The 24,232-nt window shown below is 46.1% G+C and overlaps 2 long non-coding RNA genes across 4 annotated transcripts in view; one reads left to right on the forward strand and one right to left on the reverse strand.

Annotated features, from left to right (window-relative positions):
- Window positions 1-2,336: 2,336 nt before the first annotated feature.
- LOC129465620 (uncharacterized) lies at window positions 2,337-15,409 on the reverse strand. The gene is made up of 3 exons (XR_008652006.1): window positions 15,321-15,409; window positions 2,610-2,748; window positions 2,337-2,414 (listed from the first exon to the last, which is right to left on the reverse strand). It is a non-coding gene; the product is annotated as an uncharacterized lncRNA (long non-coding RNA).
- LOC129465615 (uncharacterized) overlaps window positions 5,952-24,232 on the forward strand; it is a 28,061-nt gene continuing 9,780 nt past the window's right edge. For 2 of the 3 annotated variants that reach the window (XR_010115547.1, XR_008652000.2), the window contains exons 1-3: window positions 18,824-18,901; window positions 19,159-19,281; window positions 22,442-22,852. This is a non-coding gene — a long non-coding RNA (uncharacterized lncRNA). Of the gene's footprint in view, window positions 6,063-18,823; window positions 18,902-19,158; window positions 19,282-22,441; window positions 22,853-24,232 lie in introns of those variants that run through there. The other variant, XR_008652001.2, reaches the window with a different exon arrangement.

Genomic DNA, 24,232 nt, shown 5'->3' on the forward strand with positions numbered 1-24,232 from the left:
TGTGTGGATCTAATTATTGGTCCCAATTCTTCACTCACCTGCTGCATACCCCCTGCCTTGCCGTGGCCTCACAGTGGGCAGAGTGTACTTCCTTGAACTTGGCTTTAGGGTAGGTCATCTCACTTGCTCCATACAGCTGAGCAGTAGCAGATGTGATGCAAGCAGGGGCTAGGCCTGTGCTTGTGCATTTGGACTTGCTCAGCTATGCCTGTGTCTGCCATGAGAAAAGGTGCCCCACCTTTCAATTTTCAGCTCAGAGTAGGCCAATGTGCAACTTTCTTTGGTCGTCCTGAATCCAGTTTCATCCAACACCAGCTACCTCCACCATGCCACCTAAGTTTGACCCCAATGAGATTAAAGTCTGAGATGCCCCGGGAATGATGTTGGTGTCACGTCTGTGCTGGCCCCTAAGATCAACCCCCTGTGTCTGTCTCCAAAACACATTGGTAATGACATCGTTAGGGCAACTGGTGACTTGAAGGATCTGAGGATTACAGTGAAACTGACCATTCAGAACAGACAGGCACAGATTGAGGTACTACCTTCTGCCTCTGCCCTGATCATCAAAGCCCTCAAGGAACCTCCAGGAGACAGAAACAGAAAAACATTAAACCCAATGAAAATATCATTTGATGAGAATATCAACATTGCCTGACAGATGCAGCTCCGATCTTTAGTTAGGGAACCCTCTGAAACAGAGATCCCGGGGACTGCACCATCTATGGGCTGCAATGTTGATGGTCACCACCCTCATGACATCAACAGTGGTGCAGTGGAATGCTCAGCTTGTTAAGCACAAAGGAAAATATTTCAATAAAGGATCATTTGACAACCAGTGGGGGTAAAAAGTGCCTCAGATGGCAGCTGTGGAGATGCATGCAGGTTCAGATCCCTTTTCCTGAAAGGACTCGCTGTGCAGCTTTGATGAGCATGGCTCATGACAGCCCCTTTTGTTCTCTGAGGGTTTGCCACTGGTGTCAAGCCCTCTTCTTGGAGAAGCCTGTGCCCATTGACTAAGCAAGGTGGGGACCCAAGGGCCTATTCATTTCTGCCCAATACAGGACTCCTCCAACTTGCAGTCTTTGTTCCAGAGTGGCCCTTTGGTCTACAGAGAGACCTTGTCAGTCTGCGTTATGATCCAGAGGCTTTCCCTGTTCCATCTGCTTCCTTCATTTTCATTTTACAAGTCTTCCCAATAAAGCTTTTGCAATCGTGACTCTATCTTGGTGTCTGCTTCCCAGAGGATTCAACAGTAGTTGGCACCGGAAGTGGTCTGAGAAAGCCTGCTCAAAAAGCTAAGATGGGGGTCGGGCACAGTGGCTTGCACCTGTAATCCCAGCACTTTGGGAGGCTGAGGGGAGCAGATTGCTTGAGGCCAGGAGTTCGAGACCAGCCTGGCCAACATGGTGAGACCCTGTCTCTACTAAAAATACAAAAATTAGCCAGGCGTGGTGGTACATGCCTGTAATCCCAGCTACGTTGCGAGGCTGAGGCACAAGAATTGCTTGAACCTGGGAGGCAGAGGTTGAAATGAGCTGACATCACACCACTGCACTCCAGGATGAACAACAGAGTGAGACTCCATCTCAAAAAAGCTAAGATGGGGGTTGAGGACTTGGTCCCTTAATACCCAAGTGGTAAGGAGATGGTGTACAGGCAGGTTTTGGTGCAAGGTGGCTGCCCAACTATTAAACTTGTCACCAGCAGTGAGCTGGGATGGCATGTTGACTAGTGCAATGACTTGCATTTGAAACATATTGAAGGAGTGATAAACACAAGATCAATAAGTTTGGATGGCTATTATAAAGTTGCATTGACCCCCCTGCAGGCAAGCTTAGAAGAAGGAGGTGCATAAAACAGTCCCTGTTACTGCCACCAGTCTCAAGGCAGCAACTGACACTCATCATCTCCTTTCTTCACTATCCATTCTAACTTTTCCTTGCCCTCTGCTACCTCTTCTACTGGTCTCAATGGCTTACCTGATGGCGTGACTCTAATCCTCATCCGGGGGTTTGGGGGGGGTGGTCTGAGCCCTTGGTAACCACATCCTTTTCAGGTTGGGGCTGCTTGTGCTTGTCCACTCACAGACAGTTGGGTAAGAAGTACCAAGAGGTACCCAAGTGAGTCACCTGAGCTCCACCCCTATTATTCTCCACCCTCATTGTGTGAAAGCAGCCCTGCCTTCTCCTTCTGACCAGGTCAATTGCCCCTGTATTAGTCCATTCTCATGTTGCTGCAAGGATACTACCCAAGACTGGGTAATTTAGAAAGGAAAGAGGTTTAATTGACTCACAGTTCAGCATGGCAGGGGAGGCCTCAGGAAACTCACAATCATGCTGGGAGGGGAAGCAAGCACATCCTTCTTCACAGGGTGGCAGGAAGGAGAATGAGTGCCCAGCGAAGGGGGAAGCCCCCTATAAAACCATCAGATCTTGTAAGAACAAACTATCATGAGAACAGGATGGGGGAAACCACCCCATGGTTCAATTATCTCCATCTGGTCCCTCCCATGACACATGGGGATTATAGGTATTATGATTCAATATGAGATTTGGGTGGGGACACAGCCAAAACATAGCCCCTGACAAGTTGGCCACCCATTTTCTTACCTGCTGGTTCCTGGACACAAGGATCCCAAAGTGCCCAGGGAGCAGTCATAAGGTGTATTCAATGTGCCCCTTGCTGGCTTTCCAGGTGAGTGTGTCCCCCTTGGGGACCAAGAATTCTAACGCTGCAGAGCCTAGAGTTCTGGAGATGGGAAACAGTGAAGACGACATGTAGTTGTATAATTTTCCATTTGAAATAGAAAGGGGCAAATGCTTCATTGCACCTAAACCGCCCCGAAGAAAGAGAAGGCAAGATCTCCAAGCCTTGAGCAAACCAATCTCCTTGCACGTCCCACTCCCACCTTCCATCTGTATCCAGCCTCCCAGATGAGTCAAGTGTAAAAATTCTTTGCCTAGCCCTGGAAGCCCAAGGTTTTCTGCTATCATCTTCTCAAAAGTTTTATAGTTTTGTGTTTTACATTTCAGTCAGTGATCCATTCTGAGTTAATTTCTGGTAAGGTGTGAGGTCAAGCTTCACTTTTTTACCTATGGATGCCCGATTGCTCGAGCTTCATTTGTTGAGAAGGTTATCTTCACTCCATTGAATTGGTTTCTCACCTTTCTGAAAAATCTGTTGAACATATTTGTGTGAGTCTATTTCTGGGTTTTCTATTCTGTTCCATTGACCTTATGCATCAATAGCACATAGCCCTTCACCAATAGCATACTTTCTAATTCCCGTAGCTGTGTAGTAGGACTTAATGTCAGATAGAGTGATTTCTCCTGCCTTATTCTCTTTTCAAGATTGTTTTAGCTGTTTTAAGCCTTTTCAATATAAATTTAAAAATAGTCTTATCTATGTATACATAAAACCTTGCTGAGATCTTGATAGGGATTACATTAAATCTGTAGATCAATGTGGGCAGACACAACATCTTTACTATGTTGGATCTTTCAATCCATGAATACGGTATGTCTTTCCTGGCCATTACTTTTGAAAAACAGCTTAGTGTGCTCCCATGATCCTTGATTCAAGGCAAGAATTAATTTTTAGGGCCAGGTACAGTGGCTCACGCCTGTAATTCCAGCACTTTGGGAGGCCAAGGCAGGCAGATTGCTTGAGGCCAGTAGCTCAAGACCAGCCTGACCAACATGGTGAAACCCTGTCTCCACTAAAAATACAAAGAAATTAACTACTAAAAATGCAAACAATTGGTGGCACATGCCTGTAATCCCAGCTACTCGGGAGGCTGAGGCATAACAATCATTTGAACCTGGGAGGTAGAGGTTTCAGTGAGCTGAGATCATGCCACTGCCCTCCAGCCTGGGCGACAGAGCAAGACTTTTTCTCAAAAAAAAAAAAAAAAAAATGTTTAAATATAAGAATGAGCAGCCAGGCGTGGTGGCTCACGCCTGTAATATCCCAGAACTTTGGGAGGCTGAGGTGGGTGGATCACGAGGTCAGGAGATCGAGACCATGCTGGCTAACACGGTGAAACCCTGTCTCTACTAAAAATACAAAAAAAATTAGGGTGCCTATAGTCCCAGCTACTCGGGAGGCTGAGGCAGGAGAATGGCATGAACCCAGGAGGTGGAGCTTGCAGTGAGCCGAGATTGTGCCACTGCACTCCAGCCTGGCTGACAGAGCAAGACTCCGTCTCAAAAAAAAAAAAAAAAAAAAAAAAGATCAAGTAGTCAAGTTCTTTGCTACTTTTTAGGTAAGGCATTCTAATTGTTATTTAATGCATGTGAGGTCAGTGTTAATGGAGAAAAGTTAGATGGTGAAAGTCTGAAAATGTATTTTTACTCCTCATTTTAAGTCTTTTAAAAAAACATACTTTGAGTATCTAGAATAGTACAGAATAAGTACAGAATGACTTAACAGACTCCTGTGTCCCCATCCTCCTTGACGGTGGGTATCACAATGTCATGCATCATCTGGAAAGGGAACTGGGCGGGAGCGACACTGTGATGAGCCACAAGCTGAAGGTAAGTGAACTCCAGCACATTAGCCAGATTAGCTATTTGCATGTAACTCAGTGTGTCTATTTCCCAGTTTCAGTTTTTATTGGAACATTCCAGTCTTGTCTCGAGTATACAAGAGTCATTTGGCCACATTTGGGCCAATGTGATGATGCTGGCAAGAATGGGTGAGAACCCACAAGAGAAGGGAAATATTGTGAATAAAGTCAGGACTGTGAGGCCCAGCCATTCCGTCGCACTACGTGCCTGTCAGAGAGACAGAGCAAGAGTGCAGGTGGCCATCAGTAAAGCAGCCGACAAGCACTTCCAAGGCCTACTGGAAGCCAGATGATGTGAGGGTACTAAAGGTCCCCCACGGTCCCATGGAAGGAAAGGATGTAGATAGATGAATTCTTATACTTAAATACGGGTGCTGGATGAATCACAAAGTAAGACGCAAACTCCCTGTGCCTTGTGGAGTCAGAAGAAAGATACCAGGAGCTGGCACAGCCCATGCAGGGCTCATAAAAAAAGGAGCTCACAGGATGGCAAAGAGAAGTAGAATGATGGCCAGCTGAGAGCGGGCCAGTGCTAACAGGTCTCACTATGGGCAAACTTTCCAGTTCCTGAGGGTAGAAATCATTGCAAGTTTTTTCCCCTCTAAATGAGTGGCCCTTTTGCAGAGCACACAGGTTGCACAAGGTGCAGATAAAATAAAATCAAGCTTTAAAGCCACTGATATGGTTTGGCTGTGTCCCCACCCAAAGTCTCATCTTGAATCGTAATGCCCCAAATCCCCATAACCCCCATAATCCCCACGTGTCATGGGAGAGACCAGATGGAGGTGATTGAATCGTGGAGATGGTTCTCCCATGCTGTTCTCGTGATAGTGAGTGAGTGCTCATGAGATCTGATGCTTTTATAGTGTTTGGTAGTTCCTCCTGTGTTCATTCTCCCTCCTGCCGCCTTGTGAAGAATGTCCTTGCTTCCCCTTCACCTTCCACCATGATCGTAAGTTTCCTGAGGCTTCCCAAGCCATGTGGAACTCTGAGTGAATTAAACCTCTTTCCTTTCTGAATTACCCCGTTTCAAGCAGTTCTTTATAGCAGTATGAAAACAGACTAACACAGCCACCTCCTGTGGCCTGAGACCTAATGGGGTGCCTCACTCCAGGCAGGTACGGTACACACAGTGGAGAAAGCAGGTAATATTCTGACAGCCAAAGATGAATCCATCTAATCCAGGATTAGGGGAGTGCTACGGTGTGAATGTATGTGTCCCCTCAAAATTCATATATTGGAATCTGAGACCCAGTGTTTAGTATTAAGAAATGGGACGTTTGAGAGGTGACTAAATCATGAGGGTGGAGCCCTCATGAATAGGATTAGTGACTTCATAAAAGGGCCGGAGAGAACTAGCCAGGCCTTTTTTACCCTTCCGCCTTCTGCCATGAGAGGATGCTGCCACAAGAGGGTGCCATCGGTGGAGAAAGCCCTCACCCAACACCAAACCTGGCGGCACCTTGAACCTGGACTTCCAGCCTCCAGAACTACTGTGAGCAATAAAGTTATGTTCTTTATCAATTACCCAGTCTGGGGCATTTTGTTATAGTAGCACAGGTGACTGCGACAGGCAGGGAGAGCACAGCCTCCCCAGGTGCAGCAGCAGCAGCAGCAACCAGTGTGAGCTCCCCTGCCACATCTGGCCCCCAGCAGGCTTTGGAAGTGCTTGTTGGCTGCTTGACTGATGGCCACCTGCTGCCTCATTCGTAGAGGGATGTAGGCTTGACAAACAGGCCTCCACCTAACCCATCTCCCTTCCTCCCTAGGAAAAGGGGCTGGCTAACCTATGGGACTGTTAAAAAATTCCTCCCTCCTAAAAACAAAAGGAACTCAGGTCACTTTGGAGTTCCATGTTGGGCCAATGTGATGATAGCAGCAAGAATGGGTGAGAACCCACAAGCGAAGGGAAATATTGTGGATAAAGTCAGGACCATGAGGTCCAGCCATTCCACCCTCAGGAACTAGAAAATTTGCCCTTAGTGAGACCTGTTAGCACTGGTCCGCTGTCAGCTGGCCATCATTCTACTTCTCTTTGCCATCCTGTGAGCTCCTTTTTTTATGAGCCCTGCATGGGCTGTGCCAGCTCATGGCATCTTTCTTCTAACTCCACAAGGCACAGAGAGTTTGCATCTTACTTTGTAATTCATTCAGCACCCATATTTAAGTATAGGAATTCATCTATCTACATCCTTTCCTTCCATGGGACTGTGGGGGACCTTTAGTACGCTCACATCATCTGGCTCCCAGCAGGCCTTGGAAGTGCTTGTTGGCAGTGCTTGTTGGCACCTACTCTCATGCTCTGGCTCATGCTCTCACGCTGTGGCACGTGCTCTCACTTGTTCTCGCTCGCTCTTGTGCTCTCTCGCTCTCTCACTTTCTCTCTCTCTCGTCTCTCCCTCTCTCTGTCTCTCTCTCTGACATTCGGAGGTGGGCTACTTGGTCACAAAGTACCCACCAACTCTTTTAAGAATAATGAGAAGCCAATTACACTCCTACATGAACACAGCATTGGTACCTAAAATCCAGTTGCTGTGTTACAATCCAGTTGCATGGCCAACTTTCTATTCATGGCCTACAGGTTTAATTACTTTAGGAGAGAGTGTGGGAATTGAAGAAATAAAGTCGTAATATAAAAAGGCTGGTGTAGAGAGAGCAGGGGTGAAAGCCAGGCCCCCAACGCTTGCTTGTTTGACTCAGCCCACACACTCGGCCCCCAGATGGGCACCTGTTGGGTAGGGGCTCCAGCTCTGGCCCCACTGGCCTTGCTCTGGCAAGAGTCATGTGGCCTGCTATGTAGGGGCTATGGGCAAAGGACAATTCTTTCAGAAAAAGATGGTCTTGCACAGCTGGCTGTGGTGGCTCACGCCTGTAATCCCAGCAGTTTGGGAGGCCGAGGCGGGTGGATCACCTGAGGTCAGGAGTTCGAGACTTGCCTGGCCAACATGGCGAAACCCCATCTCTACCAAAAATACAAAAGTTAGCTGAGTGTGGTGGTGGGCACCTATAATCCCAGCTACTCAGGAGGCTGAGACAGGAGAATCGCTTGAACCCGGGAGGCAGAGGTTGCTGTGAGCTGAGAAACAACATGGAGAAACCCTGCCTCTACTAAAAATACAAAATTAGCCGGCATGGTGGTGCATGCCTGTAATCCCAGCTACTCCAGAGGCTGAGGCAGGAGAATTGCTTGAACCAGCCTGGGCAACAAGAGTGAAACTCCGTCTCAAGAAAAAAAAATGAAAGAGAAACTGTCAAGCTGTCTTATGAAGTGGCTGTAGTATTTTGCTTTCCCATCACTGATGAATGAGAGTTCCTGTTTTTCCACATCGCTTCAAGATTTGGTGTTGCTAGTGTTTTGCATTTTGGCTATTCTAATAGAGATATAGAATATTTCATTGTCATTTTAATTTGTAATTCCCCAATGACATGATGTTGAACAACTTATATACTTATTTGCCAGCTGTATATTTTTTTCATGAGGCATTTATTCAGGATTTTTGCCCATTTTTAAATTGGGTTGTTATTTTTTCTTTTTCTAATTTTTATGAATACATAGTAGGTGTGTATATTTATTGGAATTTTTCTTATGGTTGAAATTTAAGAGTTATTTGTATATTTTGGATAACAGTCCTTTATCACATATGTCTTCTGCACATATTTTCTCTTAGTCTGTGGCTTGCCTTATTCTCTTGAATCCAGTAAGTTTTAAATTTCATGTATTTTAATTTTGAAATCTAGAGTATCCTTTTGATTCTCTCTCTCTCTCTCTTTTTTTTTTAGACAGAGTTTTCCTCTTTTTGCCCAGGATGGAGTGGAATGGTGCAATCTTGGCTCAGTGCAACCTCTGCCTCCCAGGTTCAAGTGATTCTCCTGACTCAGCCTCTCGAGTAGCTGGGATTACAGGTGTGCGCCACCACACCTTGCTAATTTTGTATTTTTAGTAGAGACATGGTTTCACCAGGTTGGCCAGTCTGGTGTCAAACTCCTGATCTCGGGTGATTCTCTTTTATAGACTCTTTGACAGATTATCTGTTAAAACTGTTCATTCATCCCTTTGTCAATGTTTTCTTCCATTTTATTTTACATCTCACAGCTATTTAAGTACTTGTCTGTTAACTCTAACATCTGGCTCATCTGTGGGTCTACTTTTTGCCCCCACGCCCACCCACTGCCATTTGATTAGGGTCACATTTATCTGCATCTCTGTGTGTCTATTAATTTTTTATGGTGTGCTGGACATTAAGTATACAAGAACTATAGCAGCTTCAGATGACTTTTTTTTTTTTGGAGACAGAGTCTTGCTCTATCCCCCAGGCTGGAGTGCAGGGGCACAATCTCGACTTCCTGCAACCTCCACCTCCTGGGTTCAAGTGATTCTTATGCCTCAGCCTCCCAAGTAGTTGGGATTACCAGCACCCACCACCATGCCTGGCTAACTTTTTTGTATTTTTAGTGGAGATGGGGTTTCACCATGTTGGCCAGGCTGGTCTTGAACTCCTGACTTCAGGTGATCCGCCCACCTTGGCCTCCCAAAGTATTGGGATTACAGGTGTGAGCCACCATGCCCAGCCAGATGACATCTTTAATCAGTTAAAGTCCCTCCTTCCTTTTATTGGAAGATAAGGTGAAGTACTGATGACCTCAATTAGAGATTGAACTGGGGAAGGTTGCAATTTTATTAAGTCCTATTATCTTTGCAATTTTTCTGGTCCCTCAAGCATTATCCCCTCGAATAGTACTTTGGGTGAGAGATCAGCAGTTGTCTCTCTTCTCAGTTATGAAATATTTTCTTTTTAGAGGATCTCTTAGCCCTTAGTCTCTTGCCACATGTAGACTCAACATATGGCAAACATCTTCAGGGGGAGACTTTCCATATATTTGAGATATAACTCTTCTCTCTAGCAAGACTTCATCTCCTAAGCACAATGGGATTTTACTCTACCTTTCTATCTAACCCAGCTTCCCAGTCTGTCACATCACCCTAAAATATATCAAGTTTTCCATGTGGGAAAGTCAGCCTCATGTTTGGTGTCCTTTAGTTTCTAATTTGTTATGCTAGCCCCAAAATAACCAGTGAAAGTTCTCTTGCCTTCTCTTTCCCCAAGCAAAGTCTCTGCGTAGGCCATGTCCCAATCCTGCAGCCATGCCCGGATGACCAAATACCCAAAGGGAAGAAGATGCCTGGTGCCCACCAGCTTACCTAGGGAGGGCTCTTTCCACTCTGGAAATTTTATCTTCTCTTTGTTTCCACAACTCTCTTATGTTTTTTTAAAATATGATTTTTGTTATTTGTCAGCAGGAGTGCTGGACAAGTTGCTGCAGCAGGAGTGCTGGCTTCTTGCTACTTTCTCCTGGCTACCAGAGCACAAGTCCATGAGTCAGCTTCTGCATCAGAGTCACAGATGCCCATGTTTTTCCATACAGTCTCATTCTCTGGATCATGAAGAGCATCTGTGCCATAGTGTGTCTTAAAGAGTGCTCTACTGTGGTTTCTAGGTTTTTTGCCATGCCGCAGACACATGCTACACATTTTGATAAGAATTTGACTGAATTATTTCATTTTTTTGTTCAATTGAATCAAAATCAAATTTTACTGGAAGTTCCTCAGCTTCTGTTTCAAGACAGCAAGAAATTTATGGTAAATTGAAGTTTAGCATCCTAACTGTTAACCCAACACAACACATAAATTGGTCACACCAGACTTTTTTAAGTTGAAATTTCTTTCCTTTGTTCTGAGAGTATTAGCAACTTCTCCTCATGTCACTTATATTTTCTGGCCTGTATTATCAACAGTGGACATAACTCAAATGACAAAGTGTGAACAACTGTGACCCAGTTTGTGCACATGGGAAGTGATGACGAAGTCCTTGCTGCTGCCTGGAAGGTGCGGGTTATAAAATGCATCTTGATTTCAGAAATGTGATAAGTGCTAAAGCTAGAAAGGTGAATAAAGCAGATACAGTCTCTACTCTTAAGGAGTTCACAGTTTAATGGAGGAGATGAACATTAATTAAATATGTATAAAAAGCCATTACATGGTTTAGAGAGTGTAAGATATCCTAACACATAGAAAGCAAGTAATAAATTTTTGATGAGCTGGGTATGAAGAAGTATAGGATGCTATCATAGCAAAAAAAAAAATATGCTACATATTACCAAGAATAACTTTTCAGCTGCCATAACATTGATCGAAATAATAAAAATAAGAATGCTATTCTTATTTCGCATAATAGTCTGGTAAGTGGCCCAGGCCTGGCCAACTGGCTCTGCTTCATGCAAGCCACATTCATTCTATTGTTTTGCCACCCTCAACAAGCTGACTACCACCATCAGGTCTGAGTCTAGCCAGTGAGAAAAGGGAAAGAGGAAGTGAAGGGCAAACACCTTTCCTTCTAAGGCAGGACCCAGAAACTGCACATATTACTTTTTCCTTTGCCTGATTCTGGTCAGTGGCTACTTCCTGCTGCAAGCGCGGCTGGGAAATGTAGTTTTTACTTGCATAAAGCCATGTGCCCAGATAAAACTTGTATTACCAGGGAAGACCTGATAGTTGAGAGGAAACTAGCAATCTCTACACAGGGAGATTTGATGTAGTTTTAAGGAGGGAGTTAAGAGAAGGCTCCTTTGAGGAAGAACAATTCAGCTGGAATCTGAAGAATGAGGAGGAGCTCCCTGCAACACTGGGTGGAGGGCAAAGGGAAGAGCATGCTAGGCAGAGGAAACAGCAGGTGCAACTGCACCGAGGCAAGAAGGAAAGGGGATGTAGATGCATTGCAGGAGTGAACAGAAAGCTCTGGAGCACAGAAGAGACAGTGTTAGTTGAGATGGGTAGACAGGCAAGGCCAGATGGTGTGGGACCTTGCCCACGTTTACTGTTTTGTTGTGCATTAGAACCGGGCTTTCAACTGAGGTCTAACTGACTTCAAAGCCACCCTTTCTTTCCCAATCCAGGTGGATGATTGCCTCATTAAGTCATCAGCAGTGACTAATGTTGCAGTCACTTATTTAATTTGGTCCATGTGGGCACCTGGCTCTGGTAGTCTTTGAAGCTTCCTAAGGTGACCTTGGTGAGTAGTCAAGGATGAGAACCACTGGTCCAGTGGGGTCCTTGGCCGAAACCATAACCCGCCAATTTTATTGCTAGCACATTTTGTGAGTGTTCTAGGCTAAACACTTTACATGTATGATCTAATTTTCTACCTTGCTAAGGAGGTTATTATTTCCATTTTACTGATGAAGAGATTGAGGCTCAGAGAGGTTAAGTAACTTGCCCAAGGTCACATGGCCAGTAAACAGCAGAAACGTACGCTGGGGAGATTACCCAGAAACTCTGTTCCTTTCTGTCCTTCCAACATCCTACTTACTCAGGGCTGTACAGCCCCTCCTTGATCTGACTTAGCTTGAAAGATCATTTTGTACCAAGAGGTTGGTTGGTCCCAAACAAAGGTTTTCCAGGAAACCCCTAGTCTTCTAATACCCCTCAGTGAAAGCAACGGAAAGGCCCCAAACCAAATCAGTTGATCTGTTGTTTCCTTTCCTAGACCCAGGCTCTGACTTATCCTCCCAAACAGTGGCTCCCAACCTTTTTGGCACCAGGGACCAGTTTCATGGAAGAAAATTTTTCCATGGGCCACAGAGGGGATGGTTTTGGGATGATTCAAGCATGTTACATTCATTGTGCCCTTTATTTCTATTAATATTACATTGTAATATATGATGAAATAATTATACAACTCATCATAATGTAGAATCACTGGGAGCCCTGAGCTTGTTTTTCTGCAACTAGACAGTCCCATCTGGGGGTGATGGGAAATAGTGACAGATCACCAGGCATTAGATTCTCATAAGGAGCATGCAACCTAGATCCCTCGCATGCGCAGTTCACAATAGGGTTTGTACTCCTATGAGAATGTAATGCCACCTCTGACAGGAGGCAGAGCTCAGGCAGTAATGAGAGCAATGGGGAGTGGCTGTAGATGGAGACAAACTTTGCTTGCTCACCCGCTGTTCACCTCCTGCGCCCTGTTCCTAACAGTACCAGTCCATTGCCTGGGGGTTGGGGACCCCTGCTCCAGAACCCTGCCTGTGTTTATTAGGGAGAAGTTAGAAAGTTCTTTGATCTGGCCAGGCGTGGTGGTTCACATATGTAATCCCAGCACTTTGGGAGGCCGAGGCAGGCAGATCACGAGGTCAGGAGATCGAGACCATCCTGGCTAACACGGTGAAACCCCGTCTCTACTAAAAATACAAAAAATTAGCCGGGCGTGGTGGCGGGCGCCTGTAGTCCCAGCTACTCAGGAGGCTGAGGCAGGAAAATGGTGTGAACCCGGGGGGCGGAGCTTGTAGTGAGCCGAGATCACGCCACTGCACTCCAGCCTGGGCAACAGAGTGAGACTTCTTCTCAAAAATAATAATAAAAAGTTTTTTGACCCTATGTAAGCCGTGGAACTGTGCCTCCTCTGTGGCGGTAGCTCCCCTCAGGCCAGGCCCAGGGCCAGCACTGGGCCTGCTCCAAAGGCTCAAAGGTCCCTCAGACTTCCTAGAGGAGAATGTCCAGCTTTGACCACCGTCTGTCACCAGATTGAGCACAGTGCTGCTCAAGCCTCTCTGTCTCCACCATCTGAGAGGAAGGCGAGGCTGCAATGGACAGGCTCCTCAGGGCCATTCATAAGATGGAAATCTGGGATGCCTGCCACATAGGCCCTGAACAATGACACTTGATTTTTATCCAAAAACCAAACCAAAAACCAAAACGAACAACCCACGCAAAAACTCCAAAAGGCTATTGTGGTGGAATGAGAAGAAAGAAGACCTGGCCTCTGAAATCAGGCTCTGCCACTACCTAGCTGTGCAGCCTTGGGCAAATTGCTTAGCCTCTCTGGGCCTGTAGCTCTTTCTGTAAAATGGCTATGATGACACCCATCTCAAAAGCTTGTCTTAACTTGCTTAGCACAAGGACTAGCATATCCGAAGTCCAAATACATGATTGCTCGTTCATTAGTTTCGCCAGCATGGTGGCCAGCACTCATTATGTGTTTGTTGGTTGCGTTTCAAAAGTATCCTAAGAAAAAACTGAGTGGGTATGGTTTTGTCACAATATGGTTCAAAGAGGTTTGCGGGTTGCCTGAAAACCCTGACATGATTTTAATAACTTAGGTCACAAGTAAACAATTTATTACCATGACCAGTACAAGCCACAGCTACCACTTATTGAACACATACTTGGTGCCAGGAGATATGCTAATGCTCCACATGCATTATCTCATTTAATCTTCACAGTAAATGAAGAATGCATCAGACCTCAGTAGAGGAAATAATCTACTCTGGGTGTTTCAGCAGGAAGGTATTTAATATGGGATACTACATGCTTTCAAACACTGCAAAGCCCAAAGGAGCAGGTTCTCAGCTGGTCCTGCAGGCTTGACACCCAGAACACTGCAGACCTGGTTCTCCAGGAGAGCTGCTAGCTTGGAGGCTGGCGCTGGAAACACTGAGTTTATGAGGACACAGAGCAGCAGCAGCAGCAGCAGCAGCAGCAGCTGAGATCCAGAGATCAGAAAGCCAGAGTCAGGAAGCCACCAGCCCTGAAATTTGGGCAGTCAGGAGGCTGGAGAACATGTCTTGTGTCTTGGAGCACAGCCCTGAAGAAGCACCTTACCTCTGTGATGCTGCTTGCCAGCAGAGAAACGTCCCAAAGGGATGGGAAAAACATCTTTACTGCATTTCTGCTTTCCAAATCTTGCGGAAAGACATCTACTTTGAATCCAAAACCTAATTGCATTTGTTGTCTAGAATCTAATCTAATTTGTATCCAGAATCCTAACAGTTAAGGAGACTGGGAAATACAGTGCTTAAATTTCCAGCCTCTGCTGGAAAAAGAGTGGTATGCATCTTGATTAAGTCAGTAGTGCCACAGATGCCATTGTTATTCCCATTTTAGAGAAGAGGAAATGGACGCTGAGAATAGGACAGGTCATCTTTCCCCTGAGTGAATGAGCAAATCCATTCAATGGCTGGGGGAAGTCACTGAACAATCGATTTTGGCCTCAAGTTCAAATCACTTCCTCAGATCCAACTTTATCAGCAATAAAGCTGATGTAGGGCCCCTCTCCAACATGTGTATCTATTTCCCAATTGGTGTGGAACCTGTAGGAGGGAAGGGATGGGACTCTCCAAACCTCAAAATTCTAGAATAAAAATAGCCACCACCGCAAGAGCGAGAAGGGTAGTACCCTTCGGACTTAGACAGTGCTTTAAAGTTCCTAAGGCATTTTACATGTATTTTATCTTTAAGTTCTCCTCCCTCTGTCCTCCTCCAACCAGGATAATTAACAGCAGGCTGCAGGAAGTCATTTCTAAAAGGAGATTTTATTAAAGCCCTTGCCAAAGGCTCAGAGATATGACTTTCCATCAGCAAGGGTAGTGATTTCAGTGGCCATCTTAGGACGGCCTGTTTCCTTTGGTGGGATTATGGTCAGTTGTGCCCTCAAAATCAGTTCTTCCCTTCTTCCTGTGCAATGGACACCTGCTAGAGGCTACAGTTGGCAGCTGACTTTGTGGCTGGGTGTGGCTATGACAAAGTGGTCATCAACTGGATATAAGCAGAAGTGGTGTTTGCCTTTACACCTCACGGGCTTAAAAGAAAATTGATTGGCCTGGACTTCCTCTCTTTCCCTTTTCCTTGAGCTAGAACAGAGGTGTGCCTGAGATTCCAGTCTTACCCATATAGAGGAAGATAGTGCCTGACACTCACCTGGAAGGCTTGGTCAGAAACACCCCTAGTGTTTCCAATTCAGTAGGTCTGGCATGGGGCCTGGGAACTTCCATTTCTGACAAGTTCCAAGATGGTGGTCATGCTATTGGTCCAGGGACCACACTTTGAAAACCATTGCCCTGGAACATAAAAGGGAAACAAATGGAAGACCCTGGACTTAATGGCTGGGTGGAGCAGAGCTGCCCCCAAACTGGAACTGCTGCTTCTGGACATCAGCAAGAGACCAATCAGCTTCTATTTCTTTTAAGCCACTTGCGATGGTTAATTTTATGTGTCAACTTGACTGAACCATAGGATGTACAGATAGCTGGCACCACATTATTTCTGGGAGTGTCTGTGTGGGTGTTTCTGGAAGAGATTAGCATTTGAGTCAGTAGATTGAGTAAAGAAGGTCTGCTTTCACCAATGCAGGCAGGCATCATTCAATCTATTGAGGGCCTGCATAGAACAAAAAAGTGGCAGAAGGGCAAACTTGCTCTCATTTTGAGCGGGGGCATCCTTCTTCTGCATCAGAACCCTGGAGCATAAAAACTCTGAATTCTTGGGTCTAAAGACTGTGGGACTTACACCAGTGGTCCCCCCGGTCTCTGAGGCCGTCAGCCTCGGACTGAGAGTTACACCACCAGCAGCTCTGGTTTTCAGCCTTTGGACGCAGACTGAATTACACCACTGGTTTTTCTGGGTCTCCAGCTTGCAGACAGCATATTGGGGGACTTCTAGTCCCCATAATGGAGTGAGCTAATCTCGACAATCAGTCTCCTCTTCTATGGCTTTATATATCCCATTGGTTCTGTTTTTCTGAAGAACCCTGGCTACCCCACCTTATATATATGGTCCCCTTTGTGAAAACATATGTATTTTTTGGTCCTCTTTGTGAACAAAACTTCCCTTTTGCCCCATCCGGCACCCTGGGTGGTTGTCTAGGCGAGGGATAGGAGCCAGAGGCTGACTTTTGGCCAGTGATTGATTTAAAGTCCAATTAATTATTCCTAATTTAAAATATAATTAATTATTAGGTCCTGCAAGACTTTTTTTTTTTTTTTTGGAGATGGAGCCTTGCTCTGTCACACAGGCTGGAGTGCAGTGGAGTGATCTCAGCTCACCACATCCTCTGCCTCCTGGGTTCAAATGATTCTCCTGTCTCAGCCTCCTGAGTAGCTGGGATTATAGGTGCCAGCCACCACACCCAGCTAATTTTTGCGTTTTTGGTAGAGACGGGGTTTCACCATGTTGGTCAGGCAGGTCTCGAACTCCTGACCTCAGGTGATCCACCCTCCTCGGCCTCCCAAAGTGCTGGGATTACAGGCGTGAGCCACCGCGCCTGGCTGGCAGTTTCTTACAAAATAAATATACTCAACTGTATAATCCAGCAATCACACGCGTGTGTGTGTGTGTGTGAGAGAGAGAGAGAGAGAGATGGAGTCTCTGTGGCCCAGGCTGGAGCACAGTGGCACAATCTCAACTCACTGCAATCCCCACCTCCTGGGTTCCAGCAGTTCTTGTGCCTCAGCCTTCCAAGTAGTTGGGACTGCAGGCATGTGCTACCACACCTGGTTAATTTTTGTATTTTTAATAAAGATGGAGTTTCACCATGTTGGTCAGGCTGATCTCAAACTCTCGACCTGAAGTGGTCCACCCGCCTCGGCCTCCCAAAGTGCTGGGGTTATAGGCATGAGCCACAGCACCTGGCATGCTTCTTGGTATTTACTCAAATAAGTTGAACACGTGTCCACACACAAACCTGCACATGGGTATTTGTAGCAACTTTATGCGGAATTGCCAAAACTTGAAAGCAACCGAAGTGTCTTTCAGCAGGTGAATGAATAAATAAGCTGTGGTACATCCAGACAATGGAATATTATTCAGCATTAAAAAGAAATGAGCCATCAAGCCATAAAAAGACATGAAGGAAACTTAAATGCATGTTACTAGTAGCCAATCCAAAAGGCTACTTACTACGTGATACCAACCATATGACATTCTAGAAAAGGCAAAACTATGGAGAGAATAAAGATATCAGTGATTTCCAGGAGTTAGTGGGGATGGGGGTGGAGATAAATAAGCAGAGAACAGAATTTTTAGGGCAATGAAACTACTCCATATGATATTATAATGGTGGGTACATGTCATTACACATTTATGCAAACTCATAGAATCTGCAACACCAAGAGTGAACTTTAATGTAAACTGCAGACTTTGAGTGATAATGATGTCAGTGTAGGTTCATCGATTGAACAAATGTACCACTCAAGTGTGGGATGTTGATAGTGGGGAAGCTTTGCATGCATTGAGGTATGGGTATATGTCAACTCTGTGCTTTCTGCTCAACTTTACTGGGAACCTAAAACTGCTCTTTAAAAATGAAGTCTAGTTTTACAAAAAAATAGCTTACTGGATACGTTTGACTGAAGATTGAACACAACAGAAGGCAGAATTAATGAACTCAAAGACAGTCATTTGGCTCAGTCAAGATGAAGAAACAAAAATCAGATTTATCCTCCCACCTGAAAAAAAAGTTAAATTATATGAAGCAACGGTTTTTTGAAAAACTGGACATCAAGCAACAAAGGACAGTGACCCCTGAGACAAGGGGAAACCCTAAGGTTGTCACAGCTTACTGCCTTCAGTTTCCAGGGGTGGCACAGGGATGGAGAACCATGGCAGAGCTGGGTGAGAAGAATGAGCTGAGAATCTGAAGAAACCCGGACAGCTAAGATTACCAGGACAGAGAGGACAAGAGAAAAGTAAACATTTAAAGTGGGTGGGTGATTGGTATTTGATAAATGCTAGTTTTCCTTCCCTCCTTTCCAAAGTCTTTGCATTCTGAAAGGCATCTTTCAAAGAAGCAGAGCTTTCAGCTTTCAGAATGGTTTTTAGAGATGGAATAAATTTTTTTTTTGAGATGGAGTCTCACTCTGTTGCCCAGGCTGGAGTGCAATGGCACGATCTCGGCTCACTGCAACCTCCTCCTCCAGCTGCCTCGGCCTGCCGAGTAGCTGGGATTACAGGTGCGTGCCACCACACCCAGCTAATTTTTGTATTTTTTTTTTTTTTTTTTTTAGTAGAAACGGGGTTTCACCATGTTGACCAGGCTGGTCTCGAACTTCTGACCTCAGGTGATCCGCCTGCCTCAGCCTCCCAAAGTGCTGGGATTACAGGCGTGAGCCACTGCACCTGGCAGAAATGGAATGAACTTCTGATATCTCAGTTCACCAGGAGAAAAGACCTTTCTGAGCATAGGCCAGGTCCTCTCACCGGGTCTGAGATCACATCAGGGAGGCAGCCAGCTGCTCCTGACACTGAGCGAGTCTGCACAGACGTGCTCCCCTTCGACCCTGCAGAAGAGGCCCCGTAGACCAGTTAGTTGCGTCTGAAAAGGAAACATGGAGTCTCATTGAAATATCTGAACAACTTAGATTCATTCTTCTCTGACATCTGAATTTTTAATAGAAAGTTCCAGCCATTCAGAAGGTGAGCAAGAGGCCCAAACACTGCAAAGAACACATCTCCTGCTGGCGATTTCTCTAGCCTGCTGTCCATTTCTGATAATGTTCCATGAGGTGAATAATTTATGCCACTTATTGATTCATGGTCCTTAAAAGGCTGAGGTTAAAGGAGGCTGAAGGTTTCCACTGAGTGGGAGCCCAGCTTCCCTGAAGGCATTTCTTGCAGATGCTTGGCTGCTCCGCACTTGGGCGTGGGGGATCGCTAACTAAAAATATCCCACAGTGCAAAATCTTTTGTATGAAGATCGTGAATGTCTTTGATAAAATGTAAATATGTCGGAGAAAAGGTAAATTAAGCATTTAAATTACAGCTAAGAAACCTCATTGGTAGGTGCGGGGAAGATCACCATCCCCAATCCTTTAATCCTTGCCTGTGAGAGAATGATACGGCCACACCCTCTGCCATGTGACTGCAGTGCTGCCTGATAGAGCTGGTGAGTATTGTACACCCAGAAAATCTGAGACAGGTCTCAGTTAATCTGGAAAGTTAAAATAAGGTTGAGGGTGCACCCGTGACAGTCTCAGGAAGTCCTGATGACATGTGCCCAAGGTGGTTGGGGCACAACTTGGTTTTATACATTTTAGGGAGATATGAGACATCAATCAATATATGTAAGAAGTACATTGGTTCAGTCTGGAAAGGCAGGACAATTGGAAACAAAGGCAGGAAGACTTGAAGCAGGAAGGAGGCTTCCAGGTCATAGGTAGATGAGAGAAAATGGTGACATTCTTTTGAGTTTCTGATGAGCCTTTCCAAAGGAGGCACTCAGATATGCATCTATCTCAGTGAGCCGAGGGATAACTGAATAGAATGGGAGGCAGGTGTGCCCTAAGCAGTTTCCAGCTTGAGTTTTTCTTCTAGCTTAGTGATTTTGGGGGCTCAAGATACTTTTGTTTCACAGTATTAACATCGCCTCTCCATTAAAATTTGGTTTGGTCACATGACTTGTTTTAGCCAGTGAAATGGCAGCCGAGGTTTTGAATGTGTTCGCATGGATTGGTTTAGCCTCTCGGGCTTCTGTTATGCACTATAAGAAGAGCATTTTCTGGGAGCTGTTTGTCCTAGACACCTGGTGCCCAGAGGCCCCAGGAACCCCATCTGAAGCAAAGCCAAACCAGCCAGCCCACAAACCTGTGGCAGATACCGGAGAATCAACAAGGAGGTGTGATGTGGTTTGGATGTTTGTCCCTCTCAAATCTCATGTTGATGTGATTCTCAATCCCTCTTGAATGGTTTAGCACCATCCCCTTGATGATGAGGGAGTTCTCGCTGTTAGTCCCCATGAGATCTGGTTGTTTAAAACTGGTGGGGCCTCCTCCCTCGTTCTCTTGCTTCCACTTTTGCCATGTGATACACATAACCCCCCTTTGCCTTCCACCGTAATTGGAGGCTTCCCGAGGCCCTCCCCAGAAGCAGATGCCAGCACCATGCCTCCCATACATTCTGCAGATCCAAGAGCAAAGTAAACCTCTTTTCTTTCTAAGTTACCCAGCCTTGGGTATTCTTAATAGCAACACAAGAACGGCCTAATTCAAGGTGTTAGGAATTGGCATATCCTGGAGGACATTGTCATCCATCCCCTCTTAATGACCCTTCACTCTAAAGAGCACTTTCAGCCGGGCAAGGTGGCTTATGCCTCTCATCCCAGCACTTTGGGAGGCTGATCACTTGAGCTCAGGAGTTCAAGACCAGCCTGGCCAACATGGCAAAACCCCATCTTAACTAAAAATGCAAAAAAGATAGCTGGGCATGGTGGTGGCGTGTGCCTGTAGTCCCAGCTACTCAGGAGGCTGAGGTGGGAGGATAACTTGAGCCCGGGGGCAGAGGCTGCAGTAAGCCGAGATGGTGCCACTGGACTCCAGCCTAGAGAGAACTCCTATATGACCCAGAAATTCCGCTCCTAGATACATACCCACAAGAATTGAGAACAGGAACTCAAATACTTGTAAATGAATTTCATAGCAGTATTGTTCACAATTGCCAAAAAGTAGAAACAACCCAAATGTCCATCAGTGGACGAATGGAAAAACAAAATGTGGAATATACACGTAACAGAATATTATTCAACAATAAAAAGGAATAAAGTATTGTTACATGTCACGATGTGTATGAACCTCAAAAGCCTTATGTTAAGTGAAAGAAAACAAACACAAACAGACAGAAAGTATATGTATTTCTATTACATACCCAAAATAGGTAAACCCACACAGACAGAAAGCAAATTGGTGTCTGCCAGGCGCATGAAGTATTGGGAATGGGATCTACCTGCATCCTGGTACGGGGTTTTATTCTGGAGTGATAAAAAAATATTTGGCTGGGCATGATGGCTCACGTCTGTAATTCCAGCACTTTGGGAGACAGAGGCAGATCACCTGAGGTTGAGAGTCCGAGACCAGCCTAACCAACATGGAGAAACCCCGTCTTTACTAAAAATGCAAAAAAATTAGCTGGGCATGGTGGCATGCGCCTATAATCCCAGCTACTCCGGAGACTGAGGCAGGAGAATCGCCTGAACCTGGGAGGCAGAGGTTGTGGAGAGCTGAGATCATGCCACTGCACTCCAGCCTGGGCAACAAGAGCGAAATTCTTTCTCAAAAGATACATATATATCTATATTTTGGACCTAGATGGAGGTGATGGTTTACATAACATAGTCAATGTACTAAATGCCACTGAATTATTCACTTAAACGGTTAATTTTGTGTTATGTAAACTTTACCTCAATAAAAACAGAAAAGATTATGTCCATACAAATGGGGTGTTTAATAACCAGAAATGCCATATGGGCTTAGTGTCATCTCCTCTATCAATGAATCCGCCCTGGAGTGGGAGCATACTAGGTCTCAGAAGGTTGCAAATTTTATTCTTTTTTTTTTTTAAGCTGCCTCACTCCACTCCCAAGAAGCTTGCAAATTTTAATCTGAGTTAATTTGCAAGTGGATTTGGGTAATCTGGCTCTAGATCCACTTAGAGGGTGCCTGTAAATAACTGTCTTGAGGGCAGGGGAAAGGCATTATGGCATTAAGCAGATAAAGCCTCTGATCTGGTTACAGTTCCTTCCAGGGATGAATAAAGCTTTGGGGACATTATCCAACCCCTTTATAAACCCAGGTTTATAAGGCCTGAACCCTCAAGCCCTTGAGTTCCTTGTCATCACCTGCAAATTTAGATGAGCTGCCGCAAGGGGGCAGTGGTGTCCAGGCGATGACCTCCCATGTTGCGCAAATTCGTAGAAATACTGAGTTTCAGATTCTCGAGTTTCTCTCGTTGAAAGCGGTAGCAATTATCCCCAGGCCACTTAACAAGCCAACAGCCGTTTAGAAAATATGTATGTATATTAAAGAAAATACTGGATCTGGAAAAAGATATTTCGAAAATATCATGTCCAACCAGGGTTATTATACAGAAACTGAGTTGAGAGAGGGCAGTAATTGGCCCAGAGCCACGGAGCTAGGCCTGGAACCCAGGTCTCGTATATTCACGCCCCATGCTGTGGGTGCTGCAGCCTCCTGCTCCCCTGAGGCTTTCTCCAGCGTTCAGTACAAGCCATGCCTGCGTGGTGACATGAGCACGTGTCTTTGTTGTTCCTACAGCACAGTTCCCGTCCCATTTCACCGCTGCCTCCAAATTCCCACCCCAGCTGCGCCCCATCTCTCAAGCAGAGCTGGCGGTCTGAGAGCAGTGACTGGGGACGAGCGTCCACGCGGGGCTGACGAACTGTCAAAGCCGCCACCATCTGTCAAGACCTATGAGGACGCACACAGCACGGGCAGGCGGGCAAGAGAAGTGGCGGACGCAGTCGGTCACCCAGCATCAGCTCCGGAGGCGCGCTGCTTCACCTGGTGACCTGTCCCCGGCCTACGGGTCTCTAGGAAGCACTCCAGTCCCTGCCAGATGCTAGCGGGAAGGCGGGAGGGGGCGCCCTGCAAAGGTGGCTGAGACGCCGTCCCAGCGCCCAAGAAGCTGCCAATCTGCCTGCGGGGCTGAGACCGATCTAAGAAAGGGTAAGCAAAGATGCACGCGCCTGGGCGGCACGCAGCGGATTTCCAAGTCGTCTGCACAAATCATTCACCCCCCAGGACACGTGCGCATGTTGGCAGGGCCAACTCCGGAAGAATTCCAACTCTTCTGAATCTGCCACCTTGCAGAGGGGACAGCTGATCCTTCGCCCCATCTCTGAAAGGGCCAAGGATCTTTCCTCTCGTTGCTTCCTACTGAATGCCCAGGATGCCTCGGTGTTGCCTACCTTCCGCAAAATCGTTAGGGCTGGATCGTTTTCAGAAACTGCCACCAGAGGGAGCTCCAACAATAGCGCTGGATTTTGCTTCCAGCTCATAAAGGAAGTCGGGGGCGGGGGGAATGCTGGTCTCTGCTACCAGCAGGTGCAAAGATCAGTTTAAAAAGCCCAAGATTGTAACTTCACTACTAATTCGTGAAAAACATATGGTGGAATAAATGCTGGATCTGCAGAGTGACAGAATAGCCGTCCTCCACCGTGAGTTTCCCTCATTTCAGACTCAAATACTTCAGGCCCAAATGATCTCCAAATCAGAACTCCTGCCTCTGCATTCAGTCTGTAGTGTTCTCTCCAGAGGACTGAATCCCAGCACCCTCCCCTCCCCTCCCCTCCCTTCCCCTCCCCTCCCCTGCCAGGCTTTACAGCCTCAGGAACTGCCCTTCCAACCAGAACAGAGCCCAGACTGTCACCTCGAACATGAGAGGAGTCCCAGCCCCATTCCTGGGTTCCCCTCTTCCCCAAGCTGCCCTGTGAACAGTGATAAGAGCTGTGACTGTGTTCTCCAGGCACTGAAATTAAAGTCAGAACCATTCCGGCTATAGATTCCACGTGCCGCTTCTTACTGCAGACCCTCATCTCGGTTTGGGATGGGGATGTGGGCAGCGTGTTTTGCTGCCAGGATGAAGTGGTTCAATTCTCCCAGAAGGAGATGCAGCAGTCACTTCCAAAAGTATGACAAAGCCCACCTGAGATGACTTGTAGCTTAGAATAGTCTGAATTCATGAGGTTTCCATCCTCATGTGAATATGTCACTAGCACTTGTTCCTTCTTCTGGGGGTGATTTTATTCATCCAGCAATTTCCTTCTTTATGATTGGAAACAGCTGTAAAGAGGCAAGAACCCTTGGGCTCGTGGGCCTTTAGTTTTCATGCAAAACATAAGACCCCACCTAGTGGAGGAGGCAGAAGGAATTGGCCCTGACTTTCAGGTTTGGGGGTTCAGCACAGATCACTGTTGTGGGCTCCAGACATTCCTGCACCCAGGAGATGTGCAAGGACAAGCATGAGAAAAACTATGCATCTGGCCGGGCACAGTGGCTCACGCCTGTAATCCCAGCACTGTGGGAGGCCAAGGCAGGTGGATCACC

The sequence above is a fragment of the Symphalangus syndactylus genome, chromosome 2 (genome assembly GCF_028878055.3).
Source record: "Symphalangus syndactylus isolate Jambi chromosome 2, NHGRI_mSymSyn1-v2.1_pri, whole genome shotgun sequence".
In the NCBI taxonomy this organism is placed as follows: Eukaryota; Metazoa; Chordata; class Mammalia; order Primates; family Hylobatidae; genus Symphalangus; species Symphalangus syndactylus.